A 22,111-nucleotide genomic window follows, 5' to 3' on the forward strand; every position below is an offset into this window, starting at 1 on the left:
AAAAAAAAAAAAAAAAAAAAAAAAAAAAAAAAAAAAAACACAGTTGCAAGGAGAAACACAGAACTAAGAATGCTAGAATCTCTTCATTCACGCTCAAAGAGGCAAATTCAACATTCATCTCACGTGCAACTTTGGGATTTACATTTTCAGACCATTGAAACAATCCAAAACAGTCTAGCCCAAATTCAAGGGAAACTAACATTAATCTACCGCATGAAGCCCTTTTTCCCAGATCATTTTAGCTATGAACAAACTTTTTAGAAAATTGCTAATTACAGTTGACCCTTGAACAACAAGGGTTTGAACTGCACAGGTCCACTTAAATGAAGATTTCTTCAATAGTAAACACTACAGTTCTACATGATTTGCAGTTGGTTGAATCCACAGACGTGGAGGAACCGCATATACAGAGGGCTGACTATGTGGATTTTCGACGGCTTGGAGGGTCAGCGCCCCTAACCCCCGTTTTGTTCAAGTGTCAACTGTATATATTTTCTAAGTACTATAAATATTGAGTCCTTACAGTGGGTTTAGCATTAGCAATTTAAAAATAATAAAAATACCAAAGTTTTACTGAGCTCTTAATATGTGCAAAGCTCTATGCTAAAAATTTTATACAGATTATCTCATTTTAAGCCTCACAATCACCATGAGGTAGTTACTATTATTCTTCTCTTTTTAGAGATGAAAAGACAAGTTAACAGCCAATGAAAGGTAGAGTCTAGGTCTGCCTGGCTCCTCTTAAACACTATGTTATTCTGCCTCCCAAAGATCATTTTTAGTCCTCATCTTATTACTCCTCTCTGCTACATTTGGCATATTTGATATTTGAAACTCTCACCGGGCTGCTATGATCACACATTCTACTGGCTCTCCAACTACCTCTCTAACCAGTCCACCATTTCCTTTATGGATTCACCATTCTTAATCTATCCCTTCATCCATTCAATAAATATTTTCACAGTCTCTAAATATGTTTTGAGAATTGTGATACCCATTGTAGATATAGTCATAAGTAATACAAATATAGTCCTTGGTGTCATGAACTTCAAATTTAGCAGGGGATACAAATGAATGACTGATAATACAAATACATATAACTCCTAATAAATGTGAAGGTACTACTATGTGAGGTAGTATATCAAGGAAACGTGGAGGGGCAGGGAACATATCTTAGAAAAACATGTAACTATAAGCTGAGACCCAGTACGAGCAGGGAATAGTCAGGCAAAATGTGGAGGTGAAAATGATCCAAAAATAGGGAACAGTGGGTGTAAAAACTCCCTGAGACTGTAAAGGTTAACAGTAGGTAAACCAAATGGAGAACAGCACAATACGAAAATGGAATGTTAAACGAAAATAGCTTGCAGAAGGTCTTGTTGGCCTACATGAAAGATATGGAATTCAAAAAGAAGCTCTGAAAAGGAGAGTAATGATACAATTTACATTTTAAGAAAACTTCTCTGGTTGCTGTGGGAGAATGATTAGAAAAATAGTAAAAGTTGATTCTGGAATAACAGTCATAAGATTGACAGATTAGGGTAGTAGCACTGGAAAATTTTAAAGAATGGATGGATTAAGAGATATTTTAGAGGTATAATAGATATGATTTATCAGTAAGAAGTAGTAGGGGAGGGAAATAAAATACGAAGACTTGAGCAATCATAGAATTGTATGGTGGTACCATTTAGACACTCCTTAAACAAATATTTACTAAGTGCTCATTATGTAACAGAAACTTACAGAGCACTGCAAAAAAACACAAAAATCCTGCCCTCACGGGGCTAGCATTTTATAAGTTGTTTGCCAGAATGACACAGAAGGGGAGATCAAGAGTTCAGTAATAAACGTGTTTAATTTTAGATGCCTGTGAAACATTTAAGTAGAAAGGTCAAGTAGACAGATGGAAATATAGGCACATGATATATACAGAGGGAGGCAGTATGACAATATATGAACATAAAATAAAAGGAGTTTTATAAGTTTTAGTTTTAACTTGGTAAGAAAGGTAATTTATCTTATTAACTTTCCCTAATACGTAAAAATAACATTTTTTTTGGATAAGTACATATCTAAAATTAACACAATGCACACTAAACAATGTTTGCAGATTTTTAGCTTAAAATAAGTAAAATCTAGCTTGACTCATCTATGATAAATTTTTATTTTCCTTTGTGGTCTTTATTAAACATAGTTAGAGACTGTAATCATTGTTGTATTTCTCAACATTCAAAACCAGATATAAATTAACTATACAAAACTTTTAAAAATTCATAGCTCATTGTGCATTTTAATTTGTCCTGGGTTTCATGCTCTTTAAAATTCTTATAAATGACCATAATATTTCTTAGAATATATCATATTAGCTAAGTAATCACAGAAATGTGGGGATCATCCTTGACTTCTCAACCTAACACCAAAACCTGTGAAAACCATGTAAATAATTTTTGATTACACATAGTTCCTATTCCACTGCCACTGAGTTGTCCAAAAAAACAATTCCTACCCAAAATATAGTAGTGGCCTTCTAACTCCTTTGTATATCCACCTTGCTCTCCTCCAGTCCCTTCCTCCAGCCAGAAGGATGATTTTAAAAATAATCTAATTATGTCATTTCTCCGCTTAAAACCTTTGGATGCTTTCATACTGACCTTTGGATATAAAACTCCCTTATCCTAATCATAATTTATAACTTAAATTTTCAGTATGGTACAGTAGTTAAAGACACAAACTCTGGATCCAGAATGCACAGGCTCAGATCCCAGTTCTGGTATATTAATTTTGGGCAAGGCACTCTATGCCTTGTTCTCTCATCCATGAATAGAAACTGTTGTTAGGGTTCAATGAACTAATACATGAGTAGTACTTACAAAAGTACTTCACACACACACCACTGTTTACGTTTACTTTTTTGTTATTATCAGCCCCTACCTAACTCTAGCCACACTCTTCCCACTCTTCTATAAGCACAGCAGGGGCAAATAAAAGCCCCAAAAGCAGTAACATATGTGTGACATACAAGTGTTCTAAGTACTTTTCAGTTCCCCAAATGTCTCTGTCTTCCTCCCTCTAGGAGAACATAGTTACTTCTCTCTGCCTAGTACTCTTTTCTACCTGCTTCTTTGATGACTTCTACTCATCCTTTCCATCTCAGCTTAAAGGTCACTTTATCAGGGAGACATTTCCTAACCCCCTAGACCAGGGGAGATCTCCCTGTTAGGGGGTCATATAGCATACTGTAAGTCCCTTAAAACTTATCATACCAGTAAGCTATATGCTTAATATCCATATTTTACACTAGACCATTTGTTTCATGAGAATAAGAATCCTATCTGCCTTATTACTGCTATATCCTTAGTAAAGTTCCTGGACCATAAAAGGCATTCAATAAGTATCTATTGACTGAATAAGCCAACATGCATATTACTATATTTTTAATCACGTATATAGAGAACAGACAAAATGAAAATTGAAATATTAAAGAACTGATATATATATACACACATATATATATATGTGTGTATATATATATAATTTTTTGGCTGTATGCGGGCCTCTCACTGTTGTGGCCTCTCCCGTTGCGGAGCACAGGCTCCGGATGCACAGGCTCAGCGGCCATGGCTCACGGGCCCAGCTGCTCCGCGGCATGTGGGATCTTCCCAGACCGGGGCACGAACCTGTGTCCCCTGCATCGGCAGGTGGACTCTCAACCACTGCGCCACCAGGGAAGCACAGAACTGATACTTTAATTGTCTAAACACTATTTAATCTCATACTGCTTTTATAACTTAAAAAATAAGCTCTAAGTATATCACCAGTAAAAGAGTAAGCAGTTTCCTAACTGGTTTAAAATGTTTTACATTAAACCACTGAATCACTGATGTTACATAAGTCACTGAAATCAGAAAAAGCTAAAATATCTTCATGAAGATACCAAAAAATTTTAAACTATGTCCCTAAATGACTTATACAACAAAAACTACACTTAAAAAGCTGGACAAATTAAGCTTTTTTACTCAGCTACAGAACCCTTTATTTAAAAGACAGGGACAATCACCAACAATTCCTAACTTTCAAAGTACTAATCACCAGTAAATCTAGCTATTTTTATATTTATGTATTGTATATATTTCTTAAATTCCAAGATGCCACTGATTCTAAGAGGCTTCATGAATCAATGACTGCATTTTCAGGAGGAAATTTTTTTATAAGCCACTACCACATTAAATGTAATTATCAGTTGTATTATTTCCTACTTTCAGAAACATTAAACTGGGAGGAAAGAATGTGTCTCATGACCAAAGAAATACTTATTATACCAACAAACTACTTCAGAAATTCAGAACAGGAAAGTGAAATAGCAGACATAAATTATAATTAGTAAGCCACAAGAGGAAAATATACACAGAAAGAATTCCCAAAGCTAATCCTTAGGAAAAAACTATACTCATCGACTGTCAGACAGATAATCTAATCAAAGCTTACTTAATTCTTCCTGACAAGCAAAGTTAATACAAATCGAATATACATAACTTCAACTGTTTTTTAAAAAAAGGAAGGATGGGGACTTCCCTGGTGGTCCAGTGGGTAAGAGTCCTCACTCCCAATGCAGGAGGCCCAGGTTCAATCCCCGGTCAGGGAACTAGATCCCGCATGCATGCCACAACTAAGACCCAGAGCAGACAAAATAAATAAACAAAAAAACAAACAAAATTTTTTTTAATAAATAAAATTAAATTAAAAAGGAGGGATGGGTCCATGGTTGCAAGGAACATGTAGGGACATTGAACTCTATCCCTAGGGAATTCTAAAATGGCAACAGGAGGGAAGCAGAAGTTAACGTCAGAAATATTTTCTCATTAGTGAATTATTACACTTTGACCAGGATTAAGCGCTGTCAACTCAGGGCCAATCCACTTGGTTATACACTAAACAAAAGAGTCGTTTCCAAGAGGGTACCATTTACATTGTAAATACATTATATTTATTTTCCATAAAACTTTTCTGTGAAAAAATTGGAGTCGGAATGTAAAATGGTGCAGCTGCTTTGGAAAACAGTCTGGCAGTTACTCAAAAGGCTAAACAGAGTTACCACATAACCTTGCAATTTCACTCCTAGGCATATACCCAAGAGAAATGAAAACATTTATCTTGGACTTCTCTGGTGGCGCAGTGGTTAAGAATCCACCTGCCAATGCAGGGGACACGGGTTCGAGCCCTGGTCCGGGAAGATCCCACATGCCGCAGAGCAACTAAGCCCGTGCGCCACAACTACTGAGCCTGCGCTCTAGAGCCCGCAAGCCACAACTACTGAGCCCGCGTGCCACAGTATTGAAGTCCACCGTGCCTAGAGCCCATGTTCTGCAACAAGAGAAGCCACGACGAGAAGCCCGCAAACAGCAAGGAAGCATAGCACCCGCTCGCTGCAACTAGAGAAAGCCTGCGTGCAGCAACAAAGACCCAACGCAGCCAAAAATAAATAAATAAATAAATATTGTAAAAAATTTTATCTACACAAAAACTTGTACACAAATGTTCACAGGAACATTATCCATACAATGAAATGTTATTCATCAATGAAAAGGCATGAAGTAGAGTCATCCCTCAGTATCCGCAGATAACTGGTTCCAGAACCCCTACAAATACCAAAATCCGAAAATACTGAAGCCCCTTATATAAAATGGCATAGTATTTGTGTATAACCTACATGCATTTAAATCATCTCTAGATTGCTTCTAATTCCTAATACAATGTAAATGCTACATAAATAGTTGTAAATAAGATGTAAATGCTGTATAAATAGCTGTGTGCAGCAAATTCAAGTTTTGCTGCTTGGAACCTTCCAGAACTCTTTCCCCCAAACATTCTTTCTTTCTTTCTATCTGTCTGTCTGTCTATCTATCTATCTATCTATCTATGGCTGTGCTGGGTCTTCGTTGCTGCACGCAGGCTTTCTCTAGTTGCGGCGAGTAGGGCTACTCTTCTTTGCGGTGCACAGGCTTCTCATTGCAGTGGCTTCCCCTGTTGTGAAGCATGGGCTCTAGGCGCACGGGTGTCAGTAGTTGTGGCATGTGGGCTCAGTAGTTGTGGCTCGTGGGCTCAGTAGTTGTGGCTCGTGGGCTCTAGAGCACTGGCTCAGTAGTTGTGACGCATGGGCTTAGCTGCTCCACGGCATGTGGGATCTTCCCGGACCAGGGCTCAAACCCATGTCCCCTGCATTGGCATGTGGATTCTCAACCACTGCGCCACCTGGGAAGCCCCCCCCAACAAACATTTTCAATCCATGGTTAGTTGAATGTGCAGATGTGAAACCCATGGATATGGAGGGCCAGATGTACTGATACATGCTACAACATAGATGAGCTTTGAAAACATTATGTTAAATGAAGGAAGCCAGTTCCAACAGACAACATTGTAAGATTCCATTTGTATGAAATGTCCAAACCCAGCAAACCCATACAGAAAGTAGATTAGTGGTTACCTAGGGCTAGGGTAAAAGGGGAATACCTGGGATGGGGAGTGACTATGGGTACCAAGATGCAATGTTCTAATATTAGATAGTGGAGATGGTTGCATTAACTATATGAATATGTTAAAAACCACTGAACTGTATGCTTCAAATTAGTGAATTGTATAGTACATGAATCATATCTCAATAAAGCTATTTAACATTTTTCTGGTGGATCAAAATAAAGTTTCTTGTGGAAGGGATTCCCTTCCTAGTTTACATAAAAACAGATTATGGACTAGTGGCAGTCCTGAAAAAACCTTTTTCAATTAACAGATTTCAATATGGCAAGAAGCTGAGTTATTTGATATATGTTTGTTGCATGTTGACCTAACTGGTTATCTACTTGGAGAAGACAAAGTTAGAACCATTCCTCATTAAACACAAGAGTAATTTCCTCATGGACTTCCCTGGTGGCACAGTGGTTAAGAATCCGCCTGCCAATGCAGGGGACACAGGTTCAAGCCCTGGTCCGGGAAGATCCCACATGCCGCGAAGCAACTAAGCCCGTGTGCCACAACTACTGAGCCCGTGTGCCACAACTACTGAGCCCACATGCCACAACTACTGAAGCTGTGCACCTAGAGCCCATGCTCCGCAACAAGAGAAGCCACCACAATGAGAAGCCTGTGCACTGCCGCGAAGAGTAGCCCCCACTCACTGCAACAAGAAAGCCCAGGCACAGCAAAGAAGACCCAATGCAGCCTAATTAATTAATTAAAAAAAGAATAATTTCCTCATGGATTTAAGAGCTACATGTACAAATAAAAGCACTTGAAGAGTACTGGTGAATATTTCTATAGCCTATGGTTGAGAAACCTTAAGCAAATCAGGAAACCATAAAGGAAAAAAAGTGACCAATTTGATTACATAAAAGCATTATATACCGTGATGTAAGATGTAAACAAAATCAAGGACAAACAACAGATTGGGAGAAAATATAATGAACATGAAAAAGGATTAATATCTCTAACATACAAAGTTATTCTATAAAGTAGTACGTAAGAAAAGACATACAGAGATATGCACAGGCAATTACAGAAGACATAGAAATAATTAGAAACATAAAAAGATGATCTACCTCACTGGTAGTCAGGGAGGTGTGAATTAAGATATTTTTCACTCATCACTTTGGTTGAAATTTAAGACTGATAACAGCTAATACTGGCAAGGTGGGAAAGAGGGCACTAGTGGCCACCATCATTTTGGAAAGTGATCTTTTCTATCATAGAAAAATAAAAGCACCAATAAAAGGATACTTATAGCAGTCCTTGATGTGCTACATACACAAAAACAGTTAAATATATATATACTCACACACAAATATACAGCCATGTATGCTATTTTTAAGTAAAAATGCAAGCATGAGCTCATATTTGTAAAGAGTAGAAAAAAATATGTATTTGTATGCACATAGAAATAAATATGAATGATTATACATCAACTGATAGCACTGGTTATTTTAGGGGAAAAAGTTTGGAAGTAAACGGGAAAAATCTTGTTTATAAATATTTTTTTCCTTGCCCTGTTACAGAATTTGTGTAAGTTTTATAATTAAACACAAATCCAATAAAAACATATTTTTAAAAGATCTGAAATATACATAAGTACCATAAGCACACACCTCTCAAGTCTTGTTCATATATACATGAAATTGAGAAAACTAACCCAATAGCTTTTGGATGTACTTTCTAACTCCATTATCTTAATACTGACTAGCTATTTCCTTAATGTATTCCTCTCCTTTTTGTTTCCATTCAATAGACTGCCACCTACTACACACCTCTTTATCTTTTTATTATTTTGTTTTATTGTGGTAAGAACAGTTAACATGAGATCTACCAAATTTTTAAGTGTACAATACACTATTGTTGACTATACATACAATGCTATACAATAAATCTCTAGAGCTTATTCATCTTGCTTGACAGAAACTTTATGCCTATTAATAAGTAATTCTCCATTTCCTCCTACCCACAACTACATGCCTCTTCAAACTAGATCAGGAAAAAAAAAGACAAATGGGACTTTATGAAAAATGAGAATTTCTGTTCATCAAAAGACACCACCTAGAGAGTGAAAAGGGAAGCCATACATTGGATGATGATATTTGCAACGCATATATCTGAGAAAGGAATTGCATTCAGAATATATATTAAGAGCAGGTACTTCACAAGAGGATGTCCAAACATCCAACGCACACATGAAAAGTTGCTTAAACTCACCAGTCATCAGTGAAATGCAAATCAATACCAATGAAATACTATTACCCACCAAAACGGCTAAAATTTAAAAGAATGGCAACACCAAAAGCTGGGGAAGATGTAGAGCCTGATAAAGTTATAAAGTCATAAAATCAACTTGGAAAACCGTTTGACAGTATTTGCTAAAGATAAAAATATGCTTACCCTGTGGCCCAGCAATTCCACTCCTAGGTATATGCCAAAGACAAATGAGTGCATACTGTTCACCAAAAGAGGGGAGGTGCCCAGGTAAGGCTTCACAGCATCAACTTGAACTTTGTCTCAGAAGTTGGGTGGGTGTTCTCTAAGCGGCCAGGCACTGGGAGGAACATGAAAGTCATGGAGATATAAACGAACCGTGTATGGGAATGATGACAGTTCCAAACAGCTGAAGCACAAGGGTAGGAAGCCCAGTGAGACACAAAGCTAAAGAGGTAGGCAGGATCTTGAAGAGTGCTAAAGAGTGTGTCCTGCCAAGGCACATGGTCAGGTTTGGATTCAGAAATCGCATGCATTTCAGAGATGTGTGTGGGATATAGCTAGGGAGGCTTGGTAACTGTATGCTGGAAGCCAATCAGGGTGGGTCACGATTATCACTTTGCTGCCATTTTACTGATTTTGGAGAATTACTTTTCTTATACCCAGTCTGCCATTCTAACACTGGTATGTTGCTTTAACTAATGATTCTCCATAAATTATTGCATTATCAAAATGGTGAAGAGAAAAAGAAGGTGGCCAGATAACAGTACAGCAAAGATTTACTTAAACCACCATCTAACCACCACCATCCCATGTGAGTTTATGTCCATTTTTAAATGCAATTCCTGTTGAAGAACAAGTAAATAATGCAACTGTCATTCCATAACATTCATAATTAAGATGCTTATGAAACAAGAAACTTGGAGGTAGCCACTTTTAATCACCTAGTTCTAAGTCTCAGTCAATAGTTTCCAAATTTGTGTGGAACAGATTCATCTAGAAATATTTTTCGAGGCTTATCTGAATCCCAATCATACTACTTTCTTAAACATCTCAATTCTACTTAAGAAGATTGCCTCTAACTATCTGGAAATTTTTGTTAATGTTTTCTTAAGGACACCATTTACATGGAAGAGAACAGGCTCTCTAATATATACAAATGATAATTCTGACTTAGACTTAGGATCCATACATGATATGGATCCTTAATTCTCTGGTGATTTCTGTAAAACAGCAACAAGAGATCAGAAAAACTCCAGGGAATATGCTGTTACTAGAAAAGTTTCCCCTTAATGTTCTGGAATTAATTCCTTTTCCTGGACTGACGAAGTCCAAAACTACCAGCCTTTAGGCACAGTGCCAATTCAACAGATGGGCCCTACATTTTCCTAATGGTAGAGGTGGATCGGCAAGTGTGAAGTCATGTGCTCAAGCAAGAGGATATGTTTCATGTATTAGCTAAGAGGGTTCCTGATAGGTTTTTAACAACAAAAAACATAGGCACTTCCCTGGTGGCGCAGTGGTTAAGAATCCCTCTGCCAATGCAGGGGACATGGGTTCGAGCCCTGCTCTGGGAAGATCCCACATACTGTGGAGCAGCTAAGACCATGCACCACAACTACTGAGCCTGCGCTCTAGAGCCCGCAAGCCACAACTACCGAGCCTGCGTGCCCAGAGACCGTGCTCCGCAATGAGAAGCCACAGCAATGAGAAGCCTGGGCACCGCAACAAAGAGTAGCCCGTTCACTGCAACTAGACAGAGCTCACGCGCAGCAACGAAGACCCAATGCAGCCAAAAAAAAACCAAAACAAAACAAAAAACCTATACACTGTGATTGCTTTTGTTGTCTGTCATTTCTGTTCCTTCCAATTTCTGACACCTCAAATGTATTTACATAGATCTTTACCCACATCCAGAAAAACATGTCCTGCAAAATGCAGTAAGTCGACCTAAATGATATTAAGCCCCTAAGAGTTACAAGTATTAGTTACATCTTACAAATGTATTCTAGCAGGTTAGGTATGTTGACTAATTAAGTGCACAGATGAAAAACCAGCTTAATAAAAGGAAGGTATAACAATGCCCAATGATAGGCTACATAAGAAATTAGGAGACAGCTTGATCTCATTCTTACTCTGTAAATTTTCAAAGCTAGAAATGGTTGTTAATGAGTAAGCAGCTTCATCTCTTTTGACACCTCATTCATTACTTTATAAACTTGTATTTATTTGTTTTACCTTATGTTGCCCTCCACAACAGATATCTAGGAAGCTAATGACTATTCTGGCCATCTTTTCAGAGTAACCAAGTAGAAACAGGCACTCTGGTTCTTAATTTCACATAAAATGAGTGTTCTGAGCTCTGCGACACAAACAGCTATTTAACAGATAAAAGAATAGCAACTTGTTCCTCAACCATTTTATTTTTGTCTCTATGTCTTGACTAGTTAGTACTTGCTAGGTTTTCTTAGTCAGCAAAGTATTATCCCTAAAATTATCAAAAGATTCTTTCAACCCTGGCATTTTTAGTAAGTGTCAAGAATACTCCACAACTCAGTCCAAGAACTTCATCTCTTCTCTACATTCACTATCCAGGTAATCTCATGAAGTCCCATGGCTCTAAACAGCATCTCTACACTGATCAACTCCCAAATTTACATTTGCCCCAACCTTGAGACTTAGATACCCAACTGCCCTACTCAATATCTCAACCAGAAACATTTAATAGAAAACGTGAAGTCAGTATATCCAAACCAAACTTAATATCTGCATTCCCGCAACCTGCTTCTCCCAGTGTTCGTCATCTCAGTAAATAGCATCCAAATGTTAAGGCCATCACTGGAATCATTCTTGACTTACTCTTTTACTCAGACCACACATCCAATCCAGGTTATCCTCCCTACTACCTTCAAAATATATCCCCAAATCCATCTCCCTGATAACACTTTAGGTTCAACTCATAATCATTTCTTGCCTCAAATATCACAACCTCCTACTGACTGATCACTCTGGTTGCATTACTGTTGCCTTCCAAAGTGTATATATTAGCCCAAGTCATTTCCCTGCTCAAAACCCCACAAGAGCTTCCTATCAAGTCCAGAATAAAACCTAGACACTTAGTCAAGTCTTAAAAGTCCCTACATTATCTAGGCCCTGGCTACCTCTTTTCCCTATTTTCTATTATTCTTCCCTACATTGTTTACTCTGTCCCAGCTCTTTCCCATTTCTGAAATACACCACACTACTGCCTCAGCACTTATGCTTATGCCCCAGATAGATTCATGGGGTCCTTCGTATCATTCAGATTTCTGCTCAAATACTACTGCCTCAAAGGACTTCCCTAACTACCTAATATCCCCTTACCTTGTTTACATTTCCTTTACAACACTTATCACTGAAGGACGTCCCTGGTGGTCCAGTGGTTAAGACTCCGTGCTGCCAATGCAGGGGGCCTGGGTTTGATCCTTGGTCAGGGAACTAGATCCCACATGCCACAACTAAAAGCCCACATGCCGCAACTAAAAGATCCTGCGTGCCACAACGAAGACCCTGCTTGCTGCAAGTAAGACCCGACACAGCCAAATAAATAAATAGTAAAAAAAAAAAAAAACAGAACACTTATCACTGGAATGCTATGACATCATATCCATGTATACAATATCTATCTTACCACTCACTAGAAAGTGAGTACCATGATGGCAGTGATTCTTGCCTATCATTAGTCACTGCTCTATCCCCCGGGCTTAGCACAGTACTTGGCATAAAGTACAGTTCTCCCTCGGTATCTGCAGGTAGTTGGTTCCAAGACCCCTTACACATACCAAAACCTAAGGGATGCTCAAGTCCCTTATACAAAATGGCATAATATTTCCATATAACCTAAGCACATCCTCCTCTATCCTTTAAACCAAGTGTCCTCAACCCCCAGGCTGCAGACCCGTAGTGGTCCGCAGCCTGTTAGGAACCGGGCCACACAGCAGGAGGTGAGCAGCGGGTGAGTGAGCAAAGTTTAATCTGCCACTCCCCATCGCTCACATTACCACCTGAACCATCCCCAGCCCATCCATGGAAAAATCGTCTTCCACGAAACCAGCCCCTGGTGCCAAAAAGGTGGGAGACTGCTGCTTTAAACCATCTCTAGATTACTTATAATATCTAATGCAATGTGTATGCTACATAAATAGCTGTAAATACTACAATGTAAATGCTATATAGTTGACGGAATGAGGCAAATTCATGTTTGCTTTTTGGAACTTTCTGGAATTTCTTTTCCCCCAAATATTTTTGATCTGTGGTTGGCTGAATCCGCAGATGCAGAACGATATGGAGGGCCAACTGTATACAATCAATACTTGTTGAACGCCTTCTGTTGGAAGGCACAGGAGGCACAATGATGGTTTTTATCTGACTCTGAACAGAGGACTTAACCCACTGATACCCCAAAGGCCTAACTGTCCAATGGACTGCCTTGATAAACCACAGGCATACGATAAAGATTCCTCAAGAGTTAGAGATTTTTTCCTAGAATTGGTTTGCTCTGGCATAAAATAATGTATCCCAAGAAATCTTTACTATACCTTAAGAACGAGTTTTGCTTGAACCACATGTAATATGATGGTAGCAATATGTTAAATCAATACTGAAAGATCTTGTCCTGGAGAAGGAAAAGGAAAATGCCCAAGGACCTTATTTTGTTCGTGACCGTATCCTAGTGCCTGGCACATAATAATCACTCAGTGAATACACGTTGGTCTTTTTTCTCAATCAAATGAGGTGGTTTAATAAAAGACATGGGTTCTGCTTTAGAAGACTATACTGGGCTCCTAAAAATCAAAGGAAATACTAATCAGCTTTTTAAAAAAATAATAAATTTATTTATTTATTTTTGGCTGAGTTGGGTCTTCGTTGCGGTGCGTGGGCTTATTGCTGTGGCTTCTCTTGTTGCAGAGCACAGGCTCTAGGCGTGTGGGCTTCAGTAGTTGTGGCACATGGGCTCAGTAGTTTTGGTTCACAGGCTCTAGAGCGCAGGCTCAGTAGTTGTGGCACATGGGCTCAGTTGCTCCACAGCATTTGGGATCTTCCCAGAGCAGGGCGAGAACCCGTAGCCCCTGCATTGGCAGGCGGATTCTTAACCACTGCGCCACCAGGGAAGTCCTGTGATCAGCTTTAAAAAGAGAACTGTCATAACTAAACCCAATTCTGTTCAAAGACTTAAGGTTCTCCACCCCAAAATATTCACACAGTGAGATATATTCCTGTTCACTTTGGAGACAAATCCTTGATTTGGTAAGAAGGTAAAATGAAGCCAAACACAAACACCTAACCTGGAGTTAAGTGGAAAAAAACAAAAGTAGAATTCACATGTGAGGAAAATAAGATAAACCAAGAATCAGGAAAAAACATGTATACATGTAAATAAGTTGTTTATACACACTTTCACAAATATATTTTACATATTCTTACCTCCTATAGGAAATATATATAAGGGAGGTCATTTGCTTTCCTTAAAAAATTTCTCTTTTCAGGAAATGAAATAACAGCAAATCTGTATTACGCACTTGCTACATGACACAAATTAAGCTAAGAACTTACACATATTACCTCATACAATCCTCCAACAATCCTTTGCTATAAGTATTACCATCATTTTACAGTCAAGGAAACCAAAGACCATAAGTATTTTATTATTTTGCTAAAGGTTACATAGTAAGTAGCAAAACTGGAATCTGAGCGTACTCAATTTGATTTCTTTTTGGTCCACACTGCGTGGCTTGCTGGATCTTAGTTCACCGACCAGGGATTGAACCCGTGCCCGCTGCAGTGGAAGCGCAGAGTCTTAACCACTGGACCACCAGGAAAATCCCTCAATCAGATTTTAGAGTCCACAGTCTTAACCACTATTTGAAATTTGCAACAAATTGAGGAGAAATATACCAATGTGGAGGCTGGGAGATTTTTCATTATTAAGAAAAGCAATTACACATTATTTTATTTGCCTGGGTAACTACTGTAGACAAGGTCCGATTAATTAAAATGCTGAAGGAGTGTATTCTAGTAAAAATTTTCTGAGTAACTAAAAGAGAACCAATTATTTTCTTCATTTGAATCTTTGTTAAAATTACCTTTAACTGTAAGAATATACTATTTTGTGTAAGTAGAGTGTACTGAACATAGTTCAATCTTTATTTTTTTGATGATCTCTAAGCACAAAGGCCAACCTTATATAGCACTGAAGACACAGGAAATCATAGGGGAATGGGTGGAAAGTTCTATAGTGATTCAAATTACGGTCCCCTGAACTCATTCTGCTATGATATATTCACTTTCATACCCTTGCAGATGATCTTCCTCTACCTAGAATGCTCTTGCTATACCTTACTGAATAACTCATATTTATCCTTTAAAACCTGTCTCTTCCCACTGGTCAGAAGCCATCCCTAACCTTTCCTTTCTCCCCCCAGACTTAATAACTTTCTCCCCTCTCTACCTGGGAGAAATGTATTACATCATATATTAAGTTTGTTAACATGATGTTCCTCTTACTAGATTCACAACTCGCTTCAGGCAAAAAACAAACCAAAAAAAAATCCTAATTTTTTTCCCAACACCTAAGCACAGAAATGCTAATGGAGTAAGTACTGAAAAAATGTTAGTTGGCTGAATGATGGATGAATCAATGAACAAACAGAAGAATTACTGTTCAGAAGAAATTAAACGCTGATTTGCTCTACACTTGAGGGGGTTTTATCCCCTTAAACACACACTCAGAATTATTTTTATAATTAACTTAAATCTCTAACTAATTGCAGTCTTAAGGTGATTGCTCTTTTTTCTTTGATACGCTTCTGCACCTAAACTTTAACTTTCCAACTTGTGTTACCATTTAGTTATGAATCATATACATGGAATCTCTACTTGTTTGAGATTCTTATTCTCCAATCTTTGTATCCTCATATACATATATTATATATATAAAATATTGTTCAACCCATAATGATTATACATGATTAATTCACTCCTCCATTTTCTCAAATGTCAGAATTAGTAGTTTTTCTTTCGAAGACAATCTTTTAAATTCTTTCCATTAAGCCCTGTTAAGCTTTAAATGTTACTATTTAAACTCTAGGGCTTTCATTTTCAGCAGTGCTGAATTTAAGAAACCTTATCATAAGGAATGTCTCTACCACATTCTCAATGTCATTTACACCAAGAAGCCATGATATAGCTCCTTTATAATCTGACACACTGTCCACCTGTGGTCTTAGGACAAATAAAACTGAATGAGGGGCTTCCCTGCTGGTGCAGTGGTTGAGAGTCCGCCCACCGATGCAGGAGACACGGGTTCGTGCCCTGGTTCGGGAAGACCCCACATGCTGTGGAGTGGCTGGGCCCGTGAACCACGGCCACTGAGCCTGCGCGTCTGGAGCCTGTGCTCCACAACGGGAGAGGCCACAACAGTGAGAGGCCCGCGTACCGCAAAAAAAAAAAAAAAAAAAAACAAAACTGAATGAGGAGTGATTTGGTATCAAGTGTAGAAAAGATAGAACAAAATGTAAAACAAGAAGATTAAGTCAAAGATTCATGATTTATTTACTGTGGGACTATAACAAAAGAAGTAACAAAAGATAAGTTGACCAAATTTTCATTAGTGATGGAATTCACATTCATCTGTCAGCCTTTTCTGGAAGGAAAGGATATACATCTATATTCTACTTTACTGGCAACCACTTCAAATCTCTATACTCTGTTTCATCTTCATAACTCAATAGGAATATTTACTTTCTTGTTCTACAGTATTTCTACTCATCATAACCATGCTCTGTAACATGGTTCATATTTAGCAGTTTAAGCAATGAAATGTATTTTGTGGGTTTTTTTGATATGTATTTTCAAACATCCACAAACAGAATTTCAAAACTCAAAACAAGGTGTATTTCATTCTCTTTATAAAGCAAGTTGATTTTAGACCAATTTCAGCTCCTATTCAACATCACCAGTATCATCTGATTTCATTGTGGTAACTAGATCCAGTTAGAAAATCAAGAGGAACCAAGAGCAACCAGGAAATGTTTTCAGCATCTTGTCACTATGACTAAAAAAACAAAACAAACAAAAGAACTAAGAGACATTATTTCTCACTCGTGTGTTTGAAAAAAGCTGATAAACTTTTCTAGGAAACATAGCAACTAACTGCATTTTTCAATGCAAACATCTAAAGACAGTGAGGTAAATTTCTATTCAGCTCATTTCTTTTAGTTTGCAGAGGGAATTCCTATTGACAGGTAATACAGATTGCAAGTATTTGGTATGAGTAGTGAAGTTCCAACTATCATCAGATAGTTTATTTGAAAAGTTATATAAACCTAACTATGGGGAAATAATTCCCCACTTAAGAGTTAAAAGAATGTACACACTGAATTTATGGATGAAGTGATATAACATCTGGAAGATTCACTTCAAAATAAGCAAAGCGAGGGAGGAGGAAGAGAGGCTAGTAGATGGGATATAGTGTGATAACTGGGTGTGAATAACTGTTGAAGCTGGATGTTAAGTACATGAGAACTCTATACTACTCTTTTCATTTCTGTATATGTTAGAAATTTTCCACACTTAAAAAAAGGAACAAAATTAAATGAAAAAAAAAAAAGTATACACTCCTGTCATCAACTTGCATATGTCTGAGAGCAAATGACTAAAAACTATGGAAAGCAAAAACTATTAATGCTAAAAACAAAATTTTATATACTCTTCAAACATAAAAAAGTTAGATGCTCAATGAAGGAAACAGAACTCTGAAATAGCAATAAGATTATTAGTTAAATTTCATCATTACTTGAAGCCATAATTTATCATGTTGTGTCAACATCACACTGCCGGGACTTCCTGATGGTCCAGTGGTTAAGACACTGAGCTTCCACTGCAGGGGGCACAGGTTCAATCCCTGGTTGGGGAATTAAGATCCCTCAAGCTGGGTGGTGTGGCCAAAAAATAGAAGGAAAAAAAAAAAAACACACTGCCATCAACACCCCCAATGAGACAGTCACTAAGAAAGTGATTTCTTTTTTTTTAAGAAAGTGATTTCTAAACCATGAAACGACAATTATCATTAACTAAGACGACAAATCATAAGTATGAAAATCTAACCTCTCCAAACGAAAGAATATAAACCAAATAAATTACAAGTAATTTAAAGAAGGATGATTTTTTTTTAAAAAGACTAGCAATATAGCTCAAAACAAAAACTACTTTCGTTTCCCTCTCTTATGATAGCCAGGGTTAAGATATCTCATGCTTCTGGAAAGGCTGGCACAAAGCAGACCTCACAGTGGATTATAATATAAAGTAATATAAGGTGTTATGTTACCTTTAAAACACTCCGATCAACATGCATAACTCAAGAATATGAAATTATTTAATGGAGACGCACCACCTACACATATGGTAAAACTTTTCCACTGTGTGCAGGTAGATCATTTTAGGCAGGACTGAATGTGTCCAGATTCTTTATTTGTAAGGCATGGAAGACTTAGAATAAAGCCTCAAGTGGTACTGCTAATACTATAAAGACACAGTGCTTATTAGCAAGATATAGGGAAGTTATACTCCACATTTTAGAATACAACTCAAGAATAGGACATGAAAATCACTTTCTATTCTCGATCCTTAAAGATCCTGTGTATTTTTTGTAATTATTGCAAGCATTGTTTTTTTAAATTGTGAAGTATATCATACATTATAGGAGACTATATACATATGTTATCCATATGCAGATATAGACACACTACACACACATATGACATGTTATTTAAAAAAAAACAAAACCCATGAACCAACTACCCAAATTAAAAATTACAGAAAGTATTAAACTTTTCACAAATTTACATGACATTCTTACACAGAGGACATGACAATAAAGAGACAATCAGACCATTTTTCTTAAGATATCTCCATTATCTTACTGAATCCTGTAATCTGTACTATTAAAACACCTTTCTGAATTTCTTTTCTTTAAAAATTCAGTAATTACTTTTAATTTTCAGTACTAGATTCATGGGTAGTCTGTCAAATAGCTACTGGATTTCATCCCAGAAGTGTTGTCTATATACATGCATATCCAAAATGACATTAAGACCTTTTTACATAAACTCACTATAGAAATATATCCAAGACAAGATCAGGAATGCTACCAACATTTGCCTCCTTTTCAAAGAGTTTCTTCATCCCAAAATATCAAATGATATTAAAACACATTTTTTAAGCTACAAAGTTGCATACAGAATGTGAAGACTTTGTAACTTCCTAAGAATAATAGCAAAACCTCTCTGCAACTAAGTCATGAAATCTCAACTTCTAGGAACATGCTTCAATCCACCTTGCCCTTTAGAAAGCCCCCACTATCACACAATTCATAGCTTCAACAGGATTAGAATAGCTTCAAGGACAGAAGCCATATATTATTCATCTTTGTGTCCCCTGCATAAAAATAACTCAATAACGTTTGTTATAACTAAGATAAATGCCAGGAGATGAGCTTCAAAACACCTCAGTCCCAATGCAAAACTGGAAAGAGATGAGTTTGAGAATACAAATTATTATAATGAAAAAGAATAAAGCTATAAACATTTGTGTTATATTCTCTTATTACCTAATTCAGAATCATGTATTAACACTGGAGAAATCAATCTGCAAAGAATAAAGAATAAAAAACAAAGAATAAAAAACAAAGATCTTAAAGTTCTCCTTATCGTCAGCATGCTCAAACACTGTCAAAGAACCTCTCACCTGAAACTCGTACCAACATCTCTACCCCCAAACAAAGCTATTTTTTTAAAAAAAAGCTTTTAAATGAGACCTGAATATAAATTGGTTCTATCAATACTTCACTATAATTTAAGTTTCTGAAATTTGTATGCATAATTCGTGCGACTGTGCTCATGCTCATTTTCTACAGTGAGGGTTTTTTCAACAGATTCTCAGAAGAATAAGTGACCCCAAAAAACTTTTAAGAACTGCTAATCTAGCAAATCAAAAACATTCCATTTTCCAAGAAATAGTTAAGTTGGCTTAATTCAAGTATTCTTCCCTCATATTCATAGAGGGGATCCTTAGTACAAAATTAGCCTCTGGAAGAATTTCTTCAGCCAAGCCAAAAAGTTCCAATATCCACAGGCACAAACATCAACAATTCCAGATCCCAAAAACAGTTTACTTGGAAATGCCAAAAGAAAATGCAAAAGGTGGCACACTGTACCACAAACTGGTCACCCTGTTAGATGCTTAAATACACCTGTATCCTTCCATATTAAAATGTCTGGAAGATCTAAATTCCCTCCAAACTGAATAGGCTTTTTAGGAAGGTTTTCTAGTTTCAACTCCACACTGACCTGTGAGCCTCACTCGACTCAATACGTATCACTGTCTCAATATTTATCACTGTCAAAGACAAATCCCCTCATATGTACCCAGGCTGTTTCAACAGGGTCACCTTGATTATTCCCACCCCAAGGCAGGGAGCATTTATTGAAGAGTTATTCAACAAATATTTGTTGAATGAATGAAAGAAGATCCTTCCTCCCTTAAAGTTAAGGTGTCAGCCCCCATGCAGCTGCTATGGTACAAGTTAAACATGCCTCCCTCAAACATACAAGCTAAAGTGTCAGAAATGCTATGCTTCCTCCATAAGCAGAAAGTAACAGAGTCATGGAATACCCATTTCTCACAGGCTAACCTGGCAAGGACAACCTATGTTCTGTCTGACACAACTGATCTCTACCGAATACCATCCAACCAGTCAATATGCCCCTATCTTTCCAATAAACTCAGATCTGCCTGACAAAGACCTCCCGAGACGCCATGGTATGGTGAATATACTACTGAATTAGTAGTCAAAATATCTGTTATAGACCCAAGTTTGTCACCAATTTAACACATGACATTGGAAAAATTATCTCTTTATGCCTCAATCTGCTATTTTGTAAAATGGGAGGAAACACCCATCCCACCATTCTCACAGAGATTTATTTAGGATCACAAACAAACTGCAAGAGCATTCTGAACAATAAAAAAGCTTTATTCCATTATAAAGTGTTAATATAAACTCAGATCAACAAGAAGGCCATCCATTCTTTATACCCTCATAGTAATTGTTCAAGTAAAAATGTTCTGGGCCTTCACATCTACACAGTTCACCCTATTCTGAGGAACAGACTATTCTTAAGAATAACTGGCTATGACAAGTTTCTCCCATCCCTGACCCCACATTTACATGCTGTATTTCTAAAATACTGCCATGACTTCTCTTTCCCAGCAAGTATTAAGGCACTCCCAAACCCTAAAATACACATACATATCAACCAGCAGGGAACACCCCAAGTTTTATTTTTAAAATAAACTAACTTATAAGTGGAACTCCATTACACTTATACAAATACAAGCAAACTCTTCCGGAACACTTTCCTTCCTCGCATACACACACAAACACAGCCGCTATACACCAACATACCATCTGTCTTCTAGACCAAAAACATGTCTTTCAATGCACAAATTAGCCAGTAACATTTATTAAACTTGTAACACTGAGATCATTCTATCCTTCCTACATACAGTTCAGCGTGTCAGGGACACCACAGATCTGATCGTACACGTAAACTACCCTCAGAAGATCTTTCCTCCTGCCGCTCTTATCCCTTAAACGAAACAAACAGGACTATGGGGGATGCCCCAATCCTACCTCCACAACAAACTAACCTGTCAGGGGCACAGCGACTCCGCCTCCACTCGCTTACTTTCCCGCCCCCTCCCCCAAGCCAGGAGTCCGCCTGTCAGGGACACCCCTTCACCCCCGCCAGGAGGGACTTCCCGGTAAGCTCAGGATCCCCTTCCCTACTCTCCCCTCCCCCATCCTTACCACCGCTCTCCCGGAGGTCCAGGTCCGGGAGATGACAGTAGCTCCCAGGAAGCCAAGGACTAAGTCGCTGAGGGAGTACCTAGGCCCAAAGGCCTCCCCAGGCGGTTCTACTCACCGTGTCAGAGGCCGAGGCCGAGAGAGATGAGAGTGCAGGGAAGTGGGGAAGAGGGGGCGGCCGCCACCAGGCTCCTCCGCTTCCCTTGGTCCACAGCGGATCCCTCCCGCTTGTCAGGAGGCGGCCAGCGGGTGAGCGGACTGGCGGAAATGCGAGAGAGGAGAGGGGAAAGGCGTGGGGCTAAGCGGGGGAAACTAAGGGGAGGCGGGTCCCGCAACCGAGACGAGGATCGTCTCCCCCTCCGCAAAGCGAACCCAAAATGGCGGCGGGAGCGGCGGCGGCAGAGCGGCGGCGGCGGCAGCTCCTTGGGAGGGAGGGAGCGAAGGGCGCCTCGTGCCCCCCCACCTCCCACTCCTCCC

General features: G+C 38.3%; 1 protein-coding gene across 4 annotated transcripts in view; it reads right to left on the reverse strand.

The window, feature by feature from the left end:
- Positions 1-22,111, reverse strand: part of ASH1L (ASH1 like histone lysine methyltransferase) — a 213,130-nt gene that overhangs the window by 190,727 nt on the left and 292 nt on the right. Inside the window, exons 1-2 of one of the 4 annotated variants that reach the window (XM_027095163.1) lie at positions 21,753-21,866; positions 8,917-9,070 (exon numbers count right to left, since the gene is read on the reverse strand). The gene's annotated coding sequence lies outside the window, so the exon portion shown is untranslated. Of the gene's footprint in view, positions 1-8,916; positions 9,071-21,752; positions 22,104-22,111 lie in introns of those variants that run through there. The other 3 variants (XM_027095164.1, XM_027095162.1, XM_027095165.1) reach the window with 3 other exon arrangements.

This window comes from Aethalodelphis obliquidens, unplaced genomic scaffold (genome assembly GCF_003676395.1).
Source record: "Aethalodelphis obliquidens isolate GAN/ISIS:26980383/991018 unplaced genomic scaffold, ASM367639v1 scaffold90, whole genome shotgun sequence".
Classification (NCBI taxonomy): Eukaryota; Metazoa; Chordata; class Mammalia; order Artiodactyla; family Delphinidae; genus Aethalodelphis; species Aethalodelphis obliquidens.